The sequence below is a fragment of the Phoenix dactylifera genome, unplaced genomic scaffold (assembly GCF_009389715.1).
Source record: "Phoenix dactylifera cultivar Barhee BC4 unplaced genomic scaffold, palm_55x_up_171113_PBpolish2nd_filt_p 001316F, whole genome shotgun sequence".
NCBI lineage: Eukaryota > Viridiplantae > Streptophyta > Magnoliopsida > Arecales > Arecaceae > Phoenix > Phoenix dactylifera.
The window spans coordinates 21,433-45,714 of NW_024068647.1; the positions used below are offsets into that span (position 1 = coordinate 21,433).

The window sequence follows — 24,282 nt, forward strand, 5'->3', positions numbered from 1 at the left end:
TGATCGATCTATAACTATTGCAAATTGAACTAGAATTACTTTGACCGAATCTAGTTACTACTTAATTAGATTCGATCAATCAATTCTATTAGCCCATGAATGATTCTAACCTTAGGTCTAACCCAATCTTAAGAACTTGATTCAAGCTAATCCAAACCCCTAAAGGCTTATGCAATTATCATTTAATTGAGTTACAATTCTAGATCTAGATTTTCATATCACTTAATTCTTAATTAAGTGTAAGCTTATGAAAGTTTAGATCATTGCACAATCCTTTTAATTACACCTTAATTATAAATTTTCAGTTCTTAAAACATTTTTCAGATCTGAGTTTGATAATTAATCATGTGTAATTGACCTTTTAATTCATGTTTAAATCATTACGATTTATGTTCATACATCATATATATAAACTTTCATGAATTAATTCAAACATCAAATAACTTTTACATTTGTTTTCAGATCTGATATTTTTTAAAAAATTAGTGATTAAATGAATCATAAATTTTATTTAGATCTAATCTAAATAATTTTATAATTTCAGATTTATTCATGTTACATATCTTAACATAAACATTGCATCACATGCATTTAGATTTCAGATCTAGTTAATCATGCATAATCTGCAATTAAATCAATCATAAAAATACTTTAGATCTAATCTAAACATGTTCATGATTTCAGATTTAATTGTGATGATTAAAATATAAAAGATTAAACAAGTAACCTGGCTCTGATACCACTGAAAGAGAGATCGATGGTGCTAACAGTGATAGCATATTGAAATTTAAATTTTTTTCAAAATCAATGGCTGTACCTGTTCGGATTGCCTACGTACCCCTTCACAAAGGGGATCAAGCCATAAGTAGTTCTTTTAATTTTGAAATTCGCAGCGGAAAACCGAATTAAACATTTTAATTCTTGCATTCATAAGAAATCAAATTTGAAAGTATCACTACAAGTATACATGATCAATATGCCAGGATCGTTTAAACGATTATGCTAAAATCATTGCATGATTAATTTCAGATCTGAAATGAGATTATTAATTAAGTTCCAGACTCAATTAATCTAACATCCAACTAATCTTCGAATGCCCATCGAATAGGCTCTGAAGATTACTCTGTGAAGAGCTCCAAAGGTGGTTTAACCCTTAGAGATTGGAACCTATAAAAGATATCTTTAGATCTAGATTCATACCTTACAAAATCAGAAAGTAACGGATCCGAAGCTCAAGCTTCGTAGCCACACACTTGTCTGGCCTCTGCAATTAATCGATGCGAAGCTTCTGGAGTGATCCAATTCCACGGAAGTGCTAGCTTGCGTAGGATCCTCCTTTGCTGAACTTGGATCTTTCCGACGCAATCAACTTTTGATTTTCCTTCTTGGAAGAACATGGAGGAATGTCTAGTAGGGATTGAAGAGGATTTAGATCTAATCTAGAGGCTCTTATCCAGGATCCCTAACACTAATGGCGTGAAGGTCTTAAGGAGAAGGATGAACTCGGTGAGATGGAGGGCTGAATTTTCTCTCTTCTTTTTCAATCCTTTTTTCATTGTATCTGGCGGCACAAGGAGAGCATCCTTTTATAGGCATGCCATCTGATCATTTGAATTCAAAATTCAAGTGAAATCTGGTATCTTATTGGCATATGAAGGGGATGGTTGCAACAAGATAGATCATATCTTTGTTTGAATTCAAAATTCAAACAATAGTTGGTTCATGCGGGTGAGATAGGATTGAAATGGATGGTGATGATCTTTCATCATTATCTAGCTATTTTCCTACATGTTCCACGATCCAAATCCCATCAGATTTTATTGAAAAACAACTTCTGGATCGAATCCCACAAGATCAGCCCGTCCGCAAGCTCCAGAATTCTCGGAAGGAGTTGACCTTCCCGATCTCGAGTCGACTCCAATTCGACTCGAGTCGACTCCAAAATTGACCCGAGTCAACTCCAGCTGAGACAACAGAGAACTTCTTCCCTTGATACGCCCAGTGAGTCGACCCTTTCAAAGCTCGAGTCGACCTTAATTTGCTTCGTGTCGGCCCCAAGAAAACTCGAGTCGACCCCACCTGGGAAAAGAGGAAATCGTTCTCTGGATTCTCTGAGAGAGTTGACCCTCGCCAGGGTCGAGTCGACCCCCACCCATCTCGAGTTGACTCCTCTTGACTTCGAGTCGACTCCAATCAGGTCAAAAAAATTGATTGTGCCCAAAATTGAATCCAATTCAATTTGGCTCATCCTTAGTCCATTTACTCAATCAAATTGAGTTTATTAGTAATCCAATTACTAATTAATCCTTAATAATTACTTTAATTATTTTATAGGATAATTTGCCAATCGAATTGACCAAATTATCCCTGATCAATCATCCATCAGCTATCTTGATCAATCAGAAAACTTATATGCGTGTGACCTCATAGGTTCGAACCTAAGCCGGTAGTACAGAAACGACTTCTAGCACTAATTGATGTGACCATCTAACAATGGTACCCGACATCTGAATAGGCCGAATATATGCGAAGCAAATATTCTAGAACCCTGGACTATGGTTATTGTGTAATTCATCCCTTTGACTTCTAATGCTAGGATGACCTCAGCGTTCTGTCAACTCCCTAATCAGTATATCCACTATGTGATCAACTTTAGAAACCTTGTGACTCATCACAAGGATATCCTGGCCAAGATTTTGCTAAATTGAACACAAATCATTATCTCCTGTTTCCAGGAGGGGTCAATTCCATCTTGACTCATGCACTGATTTTGCAAGTACTTGACTACACCTAGTAACCTTCTGTTCTAGAATTAGAAATTCTGCTAGTTCGGTACCAAAGTATAGTGAGTTGCTTGCTAATCACTGTGGTGATCTCAGATCTGAGGGATACTTATACACATATCCACTTGGAACATCTCTTGACAGTAGAGCATTCCGAAATTGGTCACGTTCAGTGAAATGTGCTCCTATACTTCACCTATGTGACATATCAGTATCTCCACACTTCTTGGTTAAGAGGACAACCAACGTATATGTCTCACAATGACCTAATCTTGACAATGCTGTCGTCCTATTAACAGCATATCATTTGGTCGCGAACCGGTTTAAGGACCTGAAGATAAATCCTTCTTTATCATAAATTAAGTCCTAAGGACTTCATCATATAAGAGTTCATTTGAAGATGTGAAATGATGAATAATGCCAAATAACACTTTATTAATTTATCAATTCATTTACAAAATTCAATCATCAACACGCAGACAATTGACATTTTGAATACAATTTCCAACAACTCCTACTTAGCCTAAAGCCAATCGGCACAATATCTAATACCCATATTCGACTTGTATTCGTTGAACTCTTTGATGCCGAGATTGAACAAATGCTCTTTCTCCTTATGCACTAGTGCTAGGTGTCCTCTGAGAAGGTCCTGCACTAGCTTGCCTTGATTCAGCTGAAACTGGCCTTTATGTCTCTTTTCTTGCTCCTTCTCTTTCTTCTCCTTTATGAACCCACTGGTTATTGGCTTTAACAAATCCCATTCTTATCAATGATTTCTCATGATAGATATCAGTGTGCTTGAGTTCTATTTTGGCTTCTCCTATAGTACTGATATCATACCTAATAGTTGAGACTTAGAACCATACCATAAAGGAGTGATGCTCCCTTTCTCTGTCCAAGGTCTGCCATATGCCTCCTCATCATGGCAGGAAGGTTCAGTGGGTAGCTTTTGAGTAGGTGGTGTAACACCAGAATGTCCCTCTCAGAAATATGATCAAATCGGCCTATTTTTGAAAACAGTATCTGACTAATGATGTGATGAAAAAGCCTCATTTCTGCATTCAGTTGATTAGCCTTGACTTCTTCCCCTTTACTGACATCATCCTTAGATAGAATCAGCTTGACTCCTTCATTCCTATCTTCCAACGTGTCTCTGTCCTCTCCATCAATGGGAGCCCTAATTGCATTCCCCGAGATTTCATCCGTGATGAGAATGGGAAAGTCCCTGACTTTGGATGAATATGTCTGTCCCCATACTAGCATTGCCATAGAATTCTCTCACCAAATCTGGGTGGGTAGGTAGGTCCAGTGAGCACACATATGTTGGATACCGTGCATGCTGCAGAAAATTAAAATCGCAACGGAAGATGCATGCATGGTCGTTCATCTTATGAACGAATTAAAGACCGTTCGTAGATAGATTAAGATTAAAACTTTAGAGGGGAAAGATCATATCTTCACCTTGTGCGGATAGATTTTCACTGCAATTTGATTATCATGGTAATATTGAAAGGGTTCACTTAAAGCCACACATGCGTCCAGCCTCTACGGATATCCATATAAGAAAAACGACCGATCCAAGCGCTTAGATCTCACTGGGGTGCTAGCTTCCTTACAGAGATCACCTATAATGGTTGAAGCCCTCTCTCTTTCAATCAACTCTTTCATGGAGAATTCTTTAGACAACTAGACCTTGACTGAAGTTAGTATGGGAATATCATTTCCAATCAGGAGGATGTCATCCACATACAATACGAGAAATATGATAGCACTTCCACTAACTTTCTTATAAATATATGGTTTCTCTTCGTTCTTGATGAAATCAAACGATTTGATCGCATTATTGAAGCAAGTGTTCCAACTCTAAGATTTTTTACTTTAGTCCATAAATGGACTTTTGCAGCTTGCAGACCTTGTGATCTCCATCACTGAAAGTGAAACCCAAAGACTACTCCATATAGATATCTTCCTCAAGATATCCATTTAGAAAAGCACTTTTCACATCCATCTGCCAGATCTCATAATCATGATATACTGCAATAGCTAGCAATGTTCAGATGGACTTCAGCATGGCCATAGGTGAAAAAATTTTCTGATAGTCAATGCCTTTGCGCTGGCTATAACCTTACGCCACTAGCCGTACCTTATAGGTCTATACCTTTCCATCCGAACCTATCTTCTTTTTGTAGATCCATTTACAACCAATAGGTACTATACCTTCTAGTGGATCCACTAAGGTCCAGACTTGGTTGGAATGCATTGAGTCTATTTCTGACTTCATAGCTTCCAGCCATTTTTCGGAATCGATGTCCAACATCGCCTTGTTGTAGGTATTGGGATCCTGTATTTGTTTCCTATCCCCCACGAGGAACATTTCCTCAGTATCCTCCATAAGCATACCAAGTATCTTTCAGGAGGATGGAAGATCCTATTTGATCTACGAGGTAGAGAAGGTACTACATGTACTGGCTTAGTATGGACAGGTTCTGTAGGTTCCATGACTCATTGCATTTCAGAGACTTTCTTTTTAAGCTGAATTTTTCTCCCACTGCCTTTATCATGGATAAACTATTTTTCTAAGAAGATAATATGTCGGCTCACAAAAATATTGTGATCCTCTAGGACGTAAAAATATTATCTTAATAACTCTTTAAGATACCTAATAAAATGAGCACTTATGGTCCTAGCCTCTAACTTATCTGCCTGTAGTCTCTTGATGTGGGCCGGACATCCCCAAATCTTGAGATGACCAAAACTCTGCTTCTTATCATGCCATATCTCATACAATGTGGTAGGAACAAATTTAGAGGAAACTCTATTCAATAAGTAAATCGCAAAAAGTAAGGCATCTTTTCAAAAAAATAAGGATAAATTAGTGAAGCTCATCATGAATCAGACCATATCTAATAGGATCCAATTCCTCTTCTCCGACACCTCATTGAGTTAAAGTGTACCAGAAGGGGTCCATTGTGAGACTATACCATTTTTCTTAAGATAGTCATGGAATTTTTCACTAAGGTATTTTTCTCATCGATCTGATCGAAGAGCCTTAAAGGGTTTTTCAGTTTATTTTTCTACTTCATTTTTGAAATCTTTGAACTTTTCAAAAAGCTTCAGATTTGTGTCTCATAAGATACACATACCCATAACGTGAAAAATCATTGGTAAAGGTAATGAAGTAAAGATAAAGACCCCTGGTTTGCACATCGAATGGGCCACACGCATCAGTGTGTACCAAAAAAGTATCTCAGTGGTCCTCTCCCTATGTCTTACAAAGGATAATTTGGCCATTTTTTCTTGAAGGCAGGATTCAAAAATGAATATGACTCGAAAGTTAATGAGCCGAAAAGCCCATCTTTCTCTAATTTGTTTATTCTGTCTTCTTTAATATGGCCAAGCCTGAGGTGCCACATATACTTTCAGTTTATCTCATCGCTGGATCTTTTGGATCCTATAGCACTCACTACTTGCTCAGATACATTCATAGATACATCCATTGATGTGGAAATTTATTTCACACATTTTCTTAGTCTTAATTGTTTTGTTTTAGAGTGTTTTGTATGTTCTTAGCTCATTTGTCTATAATTTAGGTGTCTTTTACATTTATTTAATTCTTGAAAATTCTTGGTATTTTGCAGGTGTTTAATTATTGAATTCGGTTGAAATTAGGCTGGTCTAGTCAACCCAGAATACTGTTCGGTTTTTGGATTCTAACTGGAGCTACAGATCCCCATTTCATATGTTGTTTAGCTTGCTGGAAAGATAAGAGGTAGTCCTAAAACTTTTATGAAGATCACAAAACCAATTTCTGCCGTTTTGAAGTCCAAAACTTAGCCGAAACGGAGAAGTCCGAATCTGTCCAGAATTTTACTGCGGCCCATACCCTATTTCGGTTTTCAGCTCGTATATGGAGTTATATAAGTCAGAATAATGCAAACCTAGGTGCGTTGGAAATCTGAGAATGAGATCTAAAACTTTTATGAAGGGTCCAACTCCAAAGTATATCGTTTTGGTGCTCTAAATTCAGCTGGGAGTTGAGTCTAAAAATCAGCCTAGAATTTCGGGATTTTGCTAGCAGATAGGGAGGAAATCTGTTTTAAAATTCAAAAAAAAAGGAAATTCCGAGAAGAGGAGGAGAAGCAGAAAAAAAGAAAAATATGCAGAGAATCTGAAATTCCGAGAGGAGGAAAAGCTAGAAATTCCGAGAGGAAGAAAAAGCTGGAATTCTGGGAGAAAGAACGGAATGGAGGATTTTTACAAATACAGAGTTCTTTTCCTTTCTCTTATATATATATATTTTTTATTTTTTTATTTGCTGAACTGTTATTAAGAATGTTGAATGCGAATTTATGTTTGAGAAATAATGGGATTGATTAATTAGTTATGATTTGCTAGTTTTCTTATCCTAGGGCTAGGACGTAGTCATTGAAGTTTTGATATGAATTGAGTATGGTTGTATTGAACATCTTTTGTTAATTGCAATTTGATGATTTCGGTTTTTATTCTTGTAATTTACTGGCCATGAATTGCATGCTTAAGATGTTGATTGAAGTAACGAAGTTGAAATTCAATATTAGTTGGTAAATTTATCAAACATTGGTGGTGTAGTTTAGAAATAAATGCACACCCTTGTGACCTACAATCAAGAATTTCATAGATCATAATGAATTTATATTAATTTCTATGATCACGAAAGTAGACATAGGATTAATATAGGTATAGGTGTTATGCCTTGAAAGAGGATATCACATAAAAAAAAGGGATTCGGTCATTGTAATTAGCAGAATATTAACAATCAGATTTAAATTTATTGAAGGAATTCAATTGATGAAATCCAAGCCCTAGGAACCTTTCATATTTGATTTTTCAGGTCAAGAAATTGCAGTCAGTCACATCAATTTGGGGTCGTCTAAATAATATAGAAAATTTATAAATTGGTACTTGAATCGCCTTCTTGTGGAAACGATACTCTTTTTGCCCTATTCTACTTGTCATGACCCATGCACTTGTGGTAGAGTCTAGGGACTATCAAGTTTTTGGCGCTGTTGCCGGGAAGGATTGTTTTCAATATCAATACAAATAATTTTCTGCATTAATTTAGACTGTTTTGTTCTTTTTGTTAATTTACGTTTTCTATATTTAGTGTATGCCATGAAACTGTGAGCTAGTTGAGCCTTTTGATCCAGAAATTGAGAGAACCCTACGAGCATTAAGGAAACAACAAAGATTAGAGCTAAAGCAAAAACAAGCAGAAGCCATGGCAGATAACCAAGATAACTAGAATAAAAGGTTGTTGAGTGACTATGCAGTGCCGAATGTCAATGGTGCTCAACCCAGTATTGTGAGACCTACAGTCAATGCTAATAATTTTGAGATTAAGCCTGGTCTCATCCAGATGGTGCAGCAGGAGCAGTTTGGTGGAGGACCTGCTGAGGATCCACATGCACACCTTGCCAATTTCTTGGAGATTTGTGATACAATCAAGATGAATGGAGTTAGTGATGATGCTTTCGACTCCGACTTTTTTCATTTTCTCTAAAGGATAAAGCCAAGGCCTGGTTGAATTCCAAAGCGCCTAACTCTTTCACCATCTGGAATGCCTTGTCACAAGCTTTTTTGAGTAAGTATTTTTCCCCAGGTAAGACTGCCAAACTTAGAAATGATATTACCAGTTTTGCTCAGTTTGATGGTGAATCTTTGTATGAAGCCTGGGAGAGGTTTAAGGATTTGCAGAGGAAGTGGCCACATCATGGTCTTCCTGACTGGCTGATTGTACAGACTTTCTATAATGGATTAATACATTCAGTTAGAATTACCATAGATGCAGCTGCAGGAGGTACTTTAATGAGTAAGTCAACAGAAGAGGCATATGAGTTGTTAGAAGAAATGGCCTCTAACAATTATCAGTGGTCTAATGAAAGAAGTATGCCTAAGAAAGTTCCAGGTATGTATGATGTAGATGGCATAAACATGTTGAATGCCAAGGTTGATTCTCTAGTAAAAATGTTCGGTAAGCTGGGTAATGTGAATTCCGTTTCTAGTCCTGTATTGAGTTGTGATTGCTGTGGAGGAGCTCACATGAGTTCTGATTGTATGCAGGTTCAATTTGTGTCTAATTATAACAGGCAGTAGCAGCAGAACAACCCTTATTCCAACACATACAACCCAGGCTGGAGGAATCATCCCAACTTTTCATGGAAAGATCAAGGTAACCAAGGTAGCAGTTCTAGACCTCTCCATCCTCCTGGTTTCCAACCAAGACCATCCCAACCAGAAAGTAAGCAGTCTTGGGAGATAGCTATTGAGAAGTTAGCCAATGCCAGTTCGGAGAGATTTGAGAGACTAGAAGCAAAGGTTGACCAGTTGGCAAGTTCCAATAGAAATGTGGAGGTGCAATTGGGGCAGTTAGGCAATTCCATCAATTCTCGTGGATAGGGTAATTTGCCTAGTAAGACAGAGGTCAATCCGAAGGAGCATTGCAAGGCAGTCACCTTGAGAAGTGGTAAGCAACTTGGTCAGGTAAGTGGTGAGACTATAGTTGGTGATGAAGTAGACTATGAAGAGGTGAGCAAGAACGTCAGTGAAGAAGTTGAGGACCTAGCCAAGACAACATCCCCACTACCACCAGTCGAACTTATGTTCCTCCCATTCCTTTTCCTCAAAGGCTTAAGCAGAATAAAATTGATCAACAGTTTGAGAAATTTTTGAAAGTGTTTAGGCAGCTTTACATTAATATTCCTTTTGCAGACGCCTTAGCACAAATTCCTGCATATACAAAATTTTTAAAAGAGATCATGTCTAAGAAGAGGAAATTGGAAGATTTCGAGACCATTGCCTTGACGGAGGAATGCAGTGCCATTATCCAGAATAAGCTTCCACCAAAGCTAAGAGATCCAGGGAGTTTTTCTATTCCTTGTACTATAGGTGATGTTGATTTTTCTAGAGCTTTATGTGATTTAGGTGCTAGTGTTTCACTAATGCCTTTATCTGTGTCTAGGAAGCTTGGATTGAAGGAGTTGAAGCCTACTACCATCTCTTTGCAGCTAGCTGATCGATCGGTCAAATATCCTTTGGGTGTTCTTGAGAATGTGCTGATCAAGGTAAAGAAGTTTATCATTCCAGTTGATTTTATTGCTTTGGAGATGGAAGAAGACACCGAGATCCCTATCATTTTAGGCCGGCCCTTTCTAGCCACAGCTGGAGCTATCATAGATGTTAAGAATGGTAGGTTGACTTTGAAGGTTGGTGAAGAAGAGGTAGAGTTTAATTTATTTGAAGCTACTAAATATCCTTCTTTTACTGATCATGTTTTTCGAGTTGATGTTGTAGATGAGTCGACCAGAGAGGTTTTTAGGGCTGAAAATACTAAAGAACCTCTTGAGACTTGTTTAGTGAGTGCAGGGACAAGTAAAGATGATAATCTAGAGGTTGCTAAAGTGGCGTGTGCATTAGAGGCTACATGTCCTAAGCAAAAAAAGAGAGGTATTTATTTTGAGGATATCGGCAAAGGTAAGCCAACCCCTCCCCCTTCTAATGTGCAAGCACCAGTTCTGGAGTTGAAGCCATTATCCTCACATCTCAGGTATGCATTTTTAGGTGAAAATAATACTTTGCTTATGATTGTGAGTGCTTCTTTGTCTGATGAGCAACTTGACAAATTGAAACGTATTTTGAGATTGAGAAAAATAGCCATAGGATGGACTATATCAGACCTTAGAGGAATTAGCCCTTCATTGTGTATGCATAGAATTTTAATGGAGGATAACCATAAACCTATTGTTGAAAATCAGAGACGGTTAAATCCTAACATGAAAGAAGTAGTTAGGGCTGAAGTTCTTAAATGGTTAGATGCAGGGATTATTTATCCTATATCTGATAGTTCATGGATTAGTCCAGTGCAGGTAGTACCTAAAAAGGGTGGGATGACTGTGGTGCATAATGAAAATAATGAATTAATTCCCACTAGGACAGTAACTGGGTGGAGAGTCTGCATAGATTATAGGAAACTTAATAGTGTTACCCGTAAGGATCATTTTCCTTTACCTTTTCTTGATCAGGTGCTTGAGAGACTTGCTGGGTATGCATATTACTGTTTTCTAGATGGTTATTCAGGGTATAACCAGATTTCTATATCGCCCGAAGATCAAGAAAAGACCACCTTTACTTGTCCTTATGGTACTTTTGCATTTCGTATAATGCCTTTTGGTTTGTGTAATGCACCTGCTACGTTTCAACGTTGCATGATGGCTATTTTCTCTGATTTTGTTGAAAAGATCATGGAGGTTTTCATAGATGATTTTTCTGTTTTTGGATCTTCTTTTGATAGTTGTTTAGATAATTTGTCTCGAGTTTTGCAGCGCTGTGAGGAGACCAATTTGGTCTTGAATTGGGAGAAATGTCATTTTATAGTGCAGGAAGGTATTATTTTGGCTGCTTCAGATGCTGCGATGTATTCTGTTTTGCATGTAGAATCCGCCACTGTGTGCTGTTTGGAACTCTTCTAGTAGATAGCACCACCCTTAAGAGTAAAGATATAACCCGACACGCTCTTGCTATCATCTTGATCTGACTAGAAATTGGTATCAGTATAACCCTAAAGTTTCAAGTCAGAATCACCATAGACAAGCCACTGGTCCTTAGTATTTCTCAAATACTTAAGGATGGTTTTTACAACCTTCCAGTGGTTGCTACCTGGATCAGACTGGTATCTACTCACAACTCCTAGTGAGTATGCCACGTCTGGTCTAGTACATATCATGGCGTACATTATAGATCTCACTACCGAAGCATACGGAATTCTATTCATACTCTCTCTTTCTTGAGGAGTTGTCGGACAATCATTCTTAGAGAGGTTAATTTCATGGCCCATCGGAAGATAGCCTTTCTTGGAATTAATCATACTGAACTCTTTAGCATAGTATCAATGTACGTAGATTGGGATAATTCAAGCAATCTTCTAGATTTATCTCTATAGATCTTCATCTCCAGGATGTAAGATGCTTCACCCAAATCTTTCATGGCAAATTGAGATGATAACCATACTTTTATTCCTTGTAATGCAGGGACATCATTCCTAATTAATAGAATGTCATCCACATACAAAACTAGAAATATAATAACTGAACAATTGACCCATTTATAAATGCAGGATTCTTCTTCATTCTTAATGAAGCCATATGTTCTGATTACCTTATCAAAACGTATATTCCAACTCCATGAAGCTTGCTTTAATCCATAAATGGATTTTTGAAGCTTGCACACTTTAGACTCATCTGCAGATGTAAAATCTTCAGGTTGTATCATATACACTTGCTCTTCTAAATTTCCATTTAGAAAAGCGGTTTTAACATCCATCTGCCAGATCTCATAATCTAAGTGTGCTGCTATCGCAAACATAATCCGAATGGATTTGAGCATTGCCACAGGAGAAAATGTCTCGTCATAGTCAATACCATAATGCTGACGATATCCTTTGGCAACCAGATAAGCTTTATAGGTCTCTACCTTTCCGTCTGCGCCCCATTTTCTTTTGAAAATCTACTTACACCCTATGGGTTTAATCCGTTCGGATGGGTCAACTAATGTCCATACATCATTGACCATCATGGATTCCATTTCGGACTGCATGGCTCCAAGCCATGTATCAGAGTCATGCCTCTGCATAGCATCCATATAGGTGATCGGATCCTCATCGTTTTCATTAAGTTCGATAGGATCTCCGTCCTGGACCAAGAAACCATAGTATCTGTCCAGCTGACGTGGTACTCTATTTGATCGCCTTAATGGTGCATCTAAGATGGGTTCAGAATCTGATCTAATCAAATTTGACTCAATAGGTTTAGTGGATGGTGTTGGGTCTTGTACATGTTGAACTTCTCTAAGTTCTACATTAGAGCTTCTACTTCCTTCTCCAAGAAATTCCTTCTCCAAAAATACAGCTCTAGTGCTTACGAACAACTTTTGTTCTTCAGCAAGGTAGAAATAATATCCTTTAGTTTCTTTAGGGTAACCGACAAAGAAATATTTGTCAGATTTGGCTTCAAGTTTGTCTGCTTTCAAACGTTTGACATAAGCCAGACACCCCCAAACCCTAAGGTGAGAAAGTACCGGTTTCCATCCCGTCCACATCTCATGTGGTGTTTTATTCACAGATTTACTTGAAACCTTATTAAGTATATAATAAGCTGACTCAAGTGCATATCCCCAAAAGGATATAGGCATATCAGTAAACCCCATCATGGATTGAACCATATCTAATAGAGTTCGATTTCTCCTTTCTGACACACCATTATATTGTGGTGTATCAGGAGGAGTCCATTGGAAGAGAATCCCATTTTCTCCTAGATATGTCAAAAACTCACTGGTGAGGTATTCACTTTCTCGATCTGATCGAAAAGTTTTAATACTCTTTCCAGTTTGTTTTTCTACTTCATTACGATATAATTTGAACATTTCAAATGATTCAGATTTATGTCTCATTAAATAGACATAACCATACCTTAAAAGGTCGTCTGTAAACATAATGAAATATGAATATCCACCTCTAGCATTTGTACTTATTGGCCCATATACATCAGAATGTACAAGAGTCAATAAGTCACTGGTTTATTCACCTTTTTCGGTAAAAGGTGATTTGGTCATCTTTCCAAGAAGACATGACTCACAGGTTGTCAATGATTCACAATCATTAACATTGAGGATTCCCTCTTTACTTAACATGTTCATCCTGTTCTTGTTAATGTGACCTAGCCTATGATGCCAAAGGTAGACATCTGTGACATTATCTATTCTAGGGCACTTACTTGACTTGTTCATTACATTAACAGGCTGTGACAATATATAAATTTCATTGCTCAAATGTCCATGCATTACAGTAACACCATTTATAATGATATCACAATAATCTCTTTTTATTGAAATCTCATAACCATTCATGGCCAAAAGGCCTATAGAAATAATATTCAATAAAAAACTTGGACAAAAGTGACAGTCACTTAAGATAATTTCTTGAGAATTGAATACAAGTTTCAGACTTTCTAAAGCTAGAACTGAAACTGATCTTTCATCTCCAACATTCAGAAATCTTTCACTTTCTCCAACTCTCTCACTGACTTGCAGTCCCTGCAATGAATTGCAAATGTTAAAAGGACTACCGGTATCCAATACCCAAGTCGAATTGTCACATATTGAGAAATTACAAGGTGTTATCATATAAGTACGTTGATCTGCAACTGATTGCATTTTTTTCTTTGGCCTGTTTGGGTCAAAAGAGGCAATGTACTGAGGACAGTTTCTTCTTCTAATGTCCTTGCTTCTTACAGTAGAAGCACTTTGCCTTACTTTAATCAGCCTTTGTCTTCTTGGTTTGACTTGGCTTAGCATGTTGCATCTTTTTCTTTTGATTCTTATTTTTCTTCTTCCCTTTCTTAAAGGGATGACGACCCTTGGACGAACCTCCCACTAAATTCACCGACCCTTTTAGTAGTTGGTGATCCTTCTCAAAAGTTTGTAGTAAACCGAACAATTGGTGATAATTTACTACCGGCTTCGTCATACGAAAGTTGGTGAGAAATGGGCGGTACGAACCAGGAAGAGAGTTCAGTATAGCATCTTTTCCCAATTGATCATGAAGGAGAAAACCGAGAGTGCTTAGGCGCTCGATCAACTCAATCATGTACAATACATGATCGGTCATCGACGTCCCATCCTTCATCCGTGCGCTGAAAATAGCACAACTAGTCTCGTGCCTTTCAACGTCGTCGAAAGTGCCAAAAGATTCGTTCAACACTTGAACGATCTCTTCAGGCTGGGCATTCTCGAACCTATGACTGAACTCGTCATTCATTGCAGCAAGCATAATGCAGCGGATCGTGATACGGTCACTAAGCCACTTTTGATAAGTGTCTCTGACTATACCCCGTGCATTAGCAGTGGGCTGCTCAGGTGTCGGATCTGTTATCACATAAATGATCCGTTCATGCTCTAGCACAATCTTAAGTTTTCTAAGCCAGTTATTGAAATTTGGTCCAGTCAACTTGTCATTATCCAACAATGAACGAAGTGACAAACTAGTGGCCATTTCTGCATAAAAACAAAACCGGCTATCAATATATGAATTGACAATACCCTAAAGACTTAGACTTTAGTCTAAGGTCCTCCCACTATTTTATACAAATTTGTAGCCTCTACCTCAAATTCGAAAAATTACACTTAACTTTTTAGTGAGCACTAAAATCCAATAAATCGCATATGGGCCCGAGTGTGGCTCGGCCAACCCATATGCACCTATTGGTAAGTTCTGAACCAATTGTTTCACCTAACAACTTCTAGTGATAATTTTGCCCCAATCTCTATGGCAGGCGTGTGGCTTCTCCACCAAAAATTCTGGTTAGGTCCAACCATTAAATGATAGGGTTCCGTGTAATCTACTAATAGATGACCAAGCCTGAGTGTGGCTCGGCCCACTTGATCACCTATTAAAGGTACACTCGACTCATCATATATTGAATGACAATTCCAATGGTCAAATAATCACCAGGCATGGGGCGCCTCTAATGATTATCTAGCCATTGGATCCATTATCACCCAACTTAATGGGAGGCTATGACCTAGTTATCTCCATAACTATTTCATTTTAAGAACCTAATAATTTTAGAGGATTTGATTTAATTGAGAATAGATAAGAAGAACCAACTAATCTAGATCCTCCCATTGACTTCATTAAGTCAGATTAATAAGAACTAGATGCAATCCGATTAAGGAGACACCTAAATCAGTCATACTGATTTTTCTTAAAGGCATGGGTCAACTCGAATCATTAAGTAATCCAATCAAAATATTATTGACCATGTCAGCTAGGTAAGTGAGATCGGTGGAAGGGATATGCCATTAACTCGACAAAGATGAATCAGTGCGAGTAGCTTCCAATTAAAAACCACCGGTCAAGCTGCCAAACTTACCTTAGACACCGACTGGTTAATCAATTTCGATTAGATTACTCAAATGACTCGGGCTCTACCTCTAAGCCTCAATCAAGTTCCATCTTGGTCTAATCAAAGACATGAAATTGATCGATCTATAACTATTGCAAATTGAACTAGAATTACTTTGACCGAATCTAGTTACTACTTAATTAGATTCGATCAATCAATTCTATTAGCCCATGAATGATTCTAACCTTAGGTCTAACCCAATCTTAAGAACTTGATTCAAGCTAATCCAAACCCCTAAAGGCTTATGCAATTATCATTTAATTGAGTTACAATTCTAGATCTAGATTTTCATATCACTTAATTCTTAATTAAGTGTAAGCTTATGAAAGTTTAGATCATTGCACAATCCTTTTAATTACACCTTAATTATAAATTTTCAGTTCTTAAAACATTTTTCAGATCTGAGTTTGATAATTAATCATGTGTAATTGACCTTTTAATTCATGTTTAAATCATTTCGATTTATGTTCATACATCATATAAATAAACTTTCATGAATTAATTCAAACATCAAATAACTTTTACATTTGTTTTCAGATCTGATATTTTTTAAAAAATTAGTGATTAAATGAATCATAAATTTTATTTAGATCTAATCTAAATAATTTTATAATTTCAGATTTATTCATGTTACATATCTTAACATAAACATTGCATCACATGCATTTAGATTTCAGATCTAGTTAATCATGCATAATCTGCAATTAAATCAATCATAAAAATACTTTAGATCTAATCTAAACATGTTCATGATTTCAGATTTAATTGTGATGATTAAAATATAAAAGATTAAACAAGTAACCTGGCTCTGATACCACTGAAAGAGAGATCGATGGTGCTAACAGTGATAGCATATTGAAATTTAAATTTTTTTCAAAATCAATGGCTGTACCTGTTCGGATTGCCTACGTACCCCTTCACAAAGGGGATCAAGCCATAAGTAGTTCTTTTAATTTTGAAATTCGCAGCGGAAAACCGAATTAAACATTTTAATTCTTGCATTCATAAGAAATCAAATTTGAAAGTATCACTACAAGTATACATGATCAATATGCCGGGATCGTTTAAACGATTATGCTAAAATCATTGCATGATTAATTTCAGATCTGAAATGAGATTATTAATTAAGTTCCAGACTCAATTAATCTAACATCCAACTAATCTTCGAATGCCCATCGAATAGGCTCTGAAGATTACTCTGTGAAGAGCTCCAAAGGTGGTTTAACCCTTAGAGATTGGAACCTATAAAAGATATCTTTAGATCTAGATTCATACCTTACAAAATCAGAAAGTAACGGATCCGAAGCTCAAGCTTCGTAGCCACACACTTGTCTGGCCTCTGCAATTAATCGATGCGAAGCTTCTGGAGTGATCCAATTCCACGGAAGTGCTAGCTTGCGTAGGATCCTCCTTTGCTGAACTTGGATCTTTCCGACGCAATCAACTTTTGATTTTCCTTCTTGGAAGAACTTGGAGGAATGTCTAGTAGGGATTGAAGAGGATTTAGATCTAATCTAGAGGCTCTTATCCAGGATCCCTAACACTAATGGCGTGAAGGTCTTAAGGAGAAGGATGAACTCGGTGAGATGGAGGGCTGAATTTTCTCTCTTCTTTTTCAATCCTTTTTTCATTGTATCTGGCGGCACAAGGAGAGCATCCTTTTATAGGCATGCCATCTGATCATTTGAATTCAAAATTCAAGTGAAATCTGGTATCTTATTGGCATATGAAGGGGATGGTTGCAACAAGATAGATCATATCTTTGTTTGAATTCAAAATTCAAACAATAGTTGGTTCATGCGGGTGAGATAGGATTGAAATGGATGGTGATGATCTTTCATCATTATCTAGCTATTTTCCTACATGTTCCACGATCCAAATCCCATCAGATTTTATTGAAAAACAACTTCTGGATCGAATCCCACAAGATCAGCCCGTCCGCAAGCTCCAGAATTCTCGGAAGGAGTTGACCTTCCCGATCTCGAGTCGACTCCAATTCGACTCGAGTCGACTCCAAAATTGACCCGAGTCAACTCCAGCTGAGACAACAGAGAACTTCTTCCCTTGATACGCCCAGTGAGTCGACCCTTTCAAAGCTCGAGTCGACCTTAATTTGCTTCGTGTCGGCCCCAAGAAAACTCGAGTCGACCCCACCTGGGAAAAGAGGAAATCGTTCTCTGGATTCTCTGAGAGAGTTGACCCTCGCCAGGGTCGAGTCGACCCCCACCCATCTCGAGTTGACTCCTCTTGACTTCGAGTCGACTCCAATCAGGTCAAAAAAATTGATTGTGCCCAAAATTGAATCCAATTCAATTTGGCTCATCCTTAGTCCATTTACTCAATCAAATTGAGTTTATTAGTAATCCAATTACTAATTAATCCTTAATAATTACTTTAATTATTTTATAGGATAATTTGCCAATCGAATTGACCAAATTATCCCTGATCAATCATCCATCAGCTATCTTGATCAATCAGAAAACTTATATGCGTGTGACCTCATAGGTTCGAACCTAAGCCGGTAGTACAGAAACGACTTCTAGCACTAATCGATGTGACCATCTAACAATGGTACCCGACATCTGAATAGGCCGAATATATGCGAAGCAAATATTCTAGAACCCTGGACTATGGTTATTGTGTAATTCATCCCTTTGACTTCTAATGCTAGGATGACCTCAGCGTTCTGTCAACTCCCTAATCAGTATATCCACTATGTGATCAACTTTAGAAACCTTGTGACTCATCACAAGGATATCCTGGCCAAGATTTTGCTAAATTGAACACAAATCATTATCTCCTGTTTCCAGGAGGGGTCAATTCCATCTTGACTCATGCACTGATTTTGCAAGTACTTGACTGCACCTAGTAACCTTCCGTTCTAGAATTAGAAATTCTGCTAGTTCGGTACCAAAGTATAGTGAGTTGCTTGCTAATCACTGTGGTGATCTCAGATCTGAGGGATACTTATACACATATCCACTTGGAACATCTCTTGACAGTAGAGCATTCCGGAATTGGTCACGTTCAGTGAAATGTGCTCCTATACTTCACCTATGTGACATATCAGTATCTCCACACTTCTTGGTTAAGAGGACAACCAACGTATATGTCTCACAATGACCTAATCTTGACAATGCTGTCGTCCTATTAACAGCATATCATTTGGTCGCGAACCGGTTTAAGGACCTGAAGATAAATCCTTCTTTATCATAAATTAAGTCCTAAGGACTTCATCATATAAGAGTTCATTTGAAGATGTGAAATGATGAATAATGCCAAATAACACTTTATTAATTTATCAATTCATTTACAAAATTCAATCATCAACACGCAGACAATTGACATTTTGAATACAATTTCCAACAACTCCTACTTAGCCTAAAGCCAATCGGCACAATATCTAATACCCATATTCGACTTGTATTCGTTGAACTCTTTGATGCCGAGATTGAACAAATGCTCTTTCTCCTTATGCACTAGTGCTAGGTGTCCTCTGAGAAGGTCCTGCACTAGCTTGCCTTGATTCAGCTGAAACTGGCCTTTATGTCTCTTTTCTTGCTCCTTCTCTTTCTTCTCCTTTATGAACCCACTGGTTATTGGCTTTAACAAATCCCATTCTTATCAATGATTTCTCATGATAGATATCAGTGTGCTTGAGTTCTATTTTGGCTTCTCCTATAGTACTGATATCATACCTAATAGTTGAGACTTAGAACCATACCATAAAGGAGTGATGCTCCCTTTCTCTGTCCAAGGTCTGCCATATGCCTCATCATCATGGCAGGAAGGTTCAGTGGGTAGCTTTTGAGTAGGTGGTGTAACACCAGAATGTCCCTCTCAGAAATATGATCAAATCGGCCTATTTTTGAAAACAGTATCTGACTAATGATGTGATGAAAAAGCCTCATTTCTGCATTCAGTTGATTAGCCTTGACTTCTTCCCCTTTACTGACATCATCCTTAGATAGAATCAGCTTGACTCCTTCATTCCTATCTTCCAACGTGTCTCTGTCCTCTCCATCAATGGGAGCCCTAATTGCATTCCCCGAGATTTCATCCGTGATGAGAATGGGAAAGTCCCTGACTTTGGATGAATATGTCTGTCCCCATACTAGCATTGCCATAGAATTCTCTCACCAAATCTGGGTGGGTAGGTAGGTCCAGTGAGCACACATATGTTGGATACCGTGCATGCTGCAGAAAATTAAAATCGCAACGGAAGATGCATGCATGGTCGTTCATCTTATGAACGAATTAAAGACCGTTCGTAGATAGATTAAGATTAAAACTTTAGAGGGGAAAGATCATATCTTCACCTTGTGCGGATAGATTTTCAACGCAATTTGATTATCATGGTAATATTGAAAGGGTTCACTTAAAGCCACACATGCGTCCAGCCTCTACGGATATCCATATAAGAAAAACGACCGATCCAAGCGCTTAGATCTCACTGGGGTGCTAGCTTCCTTACAGAGATCACCTATAATGGTTGAAGCCCTCTCTCTTTCAATCAACTCTTTCATGGAGAATTCTTTAGACAACTAGACCTTGACTGAAGTTAGTATGGGAATATCATTTCCAATCAGGAGGATGTCATCCACATACAATACGAGAAATATGATAGCACTTCCACTAACTTTCTTATAAATATATGGTTTCTCTTCGTTCTTGATGAAATCAAACGATTTGATCGCATTATTGAAGCAAGTGTTCCAACTCTAAGATTTTTTACTTTAGTCCATAAATGGACTTTTGCAGCTTGCAGACCTTGTGATCTCCATCACTGAAAGTGAAACCCAAAGACTACTCCATATAGATATCTTCCTCAAGATATCCATTTAGAAAAGCACTTTTCACATCCATCTGCCAGATCTCATAATCATGATATACTGCAATAGCTAGCAATGTTCGGATGGACTTCAGCATGGCCATAGGTGAAAAAATTTTCTGATAGTCAATGCCTTTGCGCTGGCTATAACCTTACGCCACTAGCCGTACCTTATAGGTCTATACCTTTCCATCCGAACCTATCTTCTTTTTGTAGATCCATTTACAACCAATAGGTACTATACCTTCTAGTGGATCCACTAAGGTCCAGACTTGGTTGGAATGCATTGAGTCTATTTCTGACTTCATAGCTTCCAGCCATTTTTCGGAATCGATGTCCAACATCGCCTTGTTGTAGGTATTGGGATCCTGTATTTGTTTCCTATCCCCCACGAGGAACATTTCCTCAGTATCCTCCATAAGCATACCAAGTATCTTTCAGGAGGATGGAAGATCCTATTTGATCTACGAGGTAGAGAAGGTACTACATGTACTGGCTTAGTATGGACAGGTTCTGTAGGTTCCATGACTCATTGCATTTCAGAGACTTTCTTTTCAAGCTGAATTTTTCTCCCACTGCCTTTATCATGGATAAACTATTTTTCTAAGAAGATAATATGTCGGCCCACAAAAATATTGTGATCCTCTAGGATGTAAAAATATTATCTTAATAACTCTTTAAGATACCTAATAAAATGAGCACTTATGGTCCTAGCCTCTAACTTATCTGCCTGTAGTCTCTTGATGTGGGCCGGACATCCCCAAATCTTGAGATGACCAAAACTCTGCTTCTTATCATGCCATATCTCATACAATGTGGTAGGAACAAATTTAGAGAAAACTCTATTCAATAAGTAAATCGCAAAAAGTAAGGCATCTTTTCAAAAAAATAAGGATAAATTAGTGAAGCTCATCATGAATCAGACCATATCTAATAGGATCCAATTCCTCTTCTCCGACACCTCATTGAGTTAAAGTGTACCAGAAGGGGTCCATTGTGAGACTATACCATTTTTCTTAAGATAGTCATGGAATTTTTCACTAAGGTATTTTTCTCATCGATCTGATCGAAGAGCCTTAAAGGATTTTCCAGTTTATTTTTCTACTTCATTTTTGAAATCTTTGAACTTTTCAAAAAGCTTCAGATTTGTGTCTCATAAGATACACATACCCATAACGTGAAAAATCATTGGTAAAGGTAATGAAGTAAAGATAAAGATCCCTGGTTTGCACATCGAATGGGCCACACACATCAGTGTGTACCAAAAAAGTATCTCAGTGGTCCTCTCCCTATGTCTTACAAAGGATAATTTGGCCATTTTTTCTTGAAGGCAGGATTCAAAAATGAATATGACTCGAAAGTTAATGAGCCGAAAAGCCCATCTTTCTCTAATTTGTTTATTCTGTCTTCTTTAATATGGCCAAGCCTGAGGTGCCACATATACTTTCAGTTTATCTCATCGCTGGATCTTTTGGATCCTATAGCACTCACTACTTGCTCAGATACATTCATAGATACATCCATTGATGTGGAAATTTATTTCACACATTTTCTTAGTCTTAATTGTTTTGTTTTAGAGTGTTTTGTATGTTCTTAGCTCATTTGTCTATAATTTAGGTGTCTTTTACATTTATTTAATTCTTGAAAATTCTTGGTATTTTGCAGGTGTTTAATTATTGAATTCGGTTGAAATTAGGCTGGTCTAGTCAACCCAGAATACTGTTCGGTTTTTGGATTCTAACTGGAGCTACAGATCCCCATTTCATATGTTGTTTAGCTTGCTGGAAAGATAAGAGGTAGTCCTAAAACTTTTATGAAGATCACAAAACCAATTTCTGCCGTTTTGAAGTCCAAAACTTAGCCGAAACGGAGAAGTCCGAATCTGTCCAGAATTTTACTGCGGCCCATACCCTCTTTCGGTTTTCAGCTTGTATATGGAGTTATATAAGTCAGAATAATGCAAACCTAGGTGCGTTGGAAATCTGAGAATGAGATCTAAAACTTTTATGAAGGGTCCAACTCCAAAGTATATCGTTTTGGTGCTCTAAATTCAGCTGGGAGTTGAGTCTAAAAATCAGCCTAGAATTTCGGGATTTTGCTAGCAGATAGGGAGGAAATCTGTTTTAAAATTCAAAAAAAAAGGAAATTCCGAGAAGAGGAGGAGAAGCAGAAAAAAAGAAAAATATGCAGAGAATCTGAAATTCCGAGAGGAGGAAAAGCTAGGAATTCCGAGAGGAAGAAAAAGCTGGAATTCTGGGAGAAAGAACGGAATGGAGGATTTTTACAAATACAGAGTTCTTTTCCTTTCTCTTATATATATATATTTTTTATTTTTTTATTTGCTGAACTGTTATTAAGAATGTTGAATGCGAATTTATGTTTGAGAAATAATGGGATTGATTAATTAGTTATGATTTGCTAGTTTTCTTATCCTAGGGCTAGGACGTAGTCATTGAAGTTTTGATATGAATTGAGTATGGTTGTATTGAACATCTTTTGTTAATTGCAATTTGATGATTTCGGTTTTTATTCTTGCAATTTACTGGCCATGAATTGCATGCTTAAGATGTTGATTGAAGTAACGAAGTTGAAATTCAATATTAGTTGGTGAATTTATCAAACATTGGTGGTGTAGTTTAGAAATAAATGCACACCCTTGTGACCTACAATCAAGAATTTCACAGATCATAATGAATTTATATTAATTTCTATGATCACGAAAGTAGACATAGGATTAATATAGGTATAGGTGTTATGCCTTGAAAGAGGATATCACATAAAAAAAAGGGATTCGGTCATTGTAATTAGCAGAATATTAACAATCAGATTTAAATTTATTGAAGGAATTCAATTGATGAAATCCAAGCCCTAGGAACCTTTCATATTTGATTTTTCAGGTCAAGAAATTGCAGTCAGTCACATCAATTTGGGGTCGTCTAAATAATATAGAAAATTTATAAATTGGTACTTGAATCGCCTTCTTGTGGAAACGATACTCTTTTTGCCCTATTCTACTTGTCATGACCCATGCACTTGTGGTAGAGTCTAGGGACTATCAAGTTTTTGGCGCTGTTGCCGGGAAGGATTGTTTTCAATATCAATACAAATAATTTTCTGCATTAATTTAGACTGTTTTGTTCTTTTTGTTAATTTACGTTTTCTATATTTAGTGTATGCCATGAAACTGTGAGCTAGTTGAGCCTTTTGATCCAGAAATTGAGAGAACCCTACGAGCATTAAGGAAACAACAAAGATTAGAGCTAAAGCAAAAACAAGCAGAAGCCATGGCAGATAACCAAGATAACTAGAATAAAAGGTTGTTGAGTGACTATGCAGTGCCGAATGTCAATGGTGCTCAACCCAGTATTGTGAGACCTACAGTCAATGCTAATAATTTTGAGATTAAGCCTGGTCTCATCCAGATGGTGCAGCAGGAGCAGTTTGGTGGAGGACCTGCTGAGTATCCACATGCACACCTTGCCAATTTCTTGGAGATTTGTGATACAATCAAGATGAATGGAGTTAGTGATGATGCTTTCGACTCCGACTTTTTTCATTTTCTCTAAAGGATAAAGCCAAGGCCTGGTTGAATTCCAAAGCGCCTAACTCTTTCACCATCTGGAATGCCTTGTCACAAGCTTTTTTGAGTAAGTATTTTTCCCCAGGTAAGACTGCC

General features: G+C 37.4%; 1 non-coding gene across 1 annotated transcript; it reads right to left on the bottom strand.

Annotated features, from left to right (window-relative positions):
- Positions 1–8,432: 8,432 nt before the first annotated feature.
- Positions 8,433–8,539, bottom strand: LOC120108400. The gene has a single exon (XR_005509769.1). It is a non-coding gene; the product is annotated as a small nucleolar RNA R71 (small nucleolar RNA).
- Positions 8,540–24,282: the final 15,743 nt, after the last annotated feature.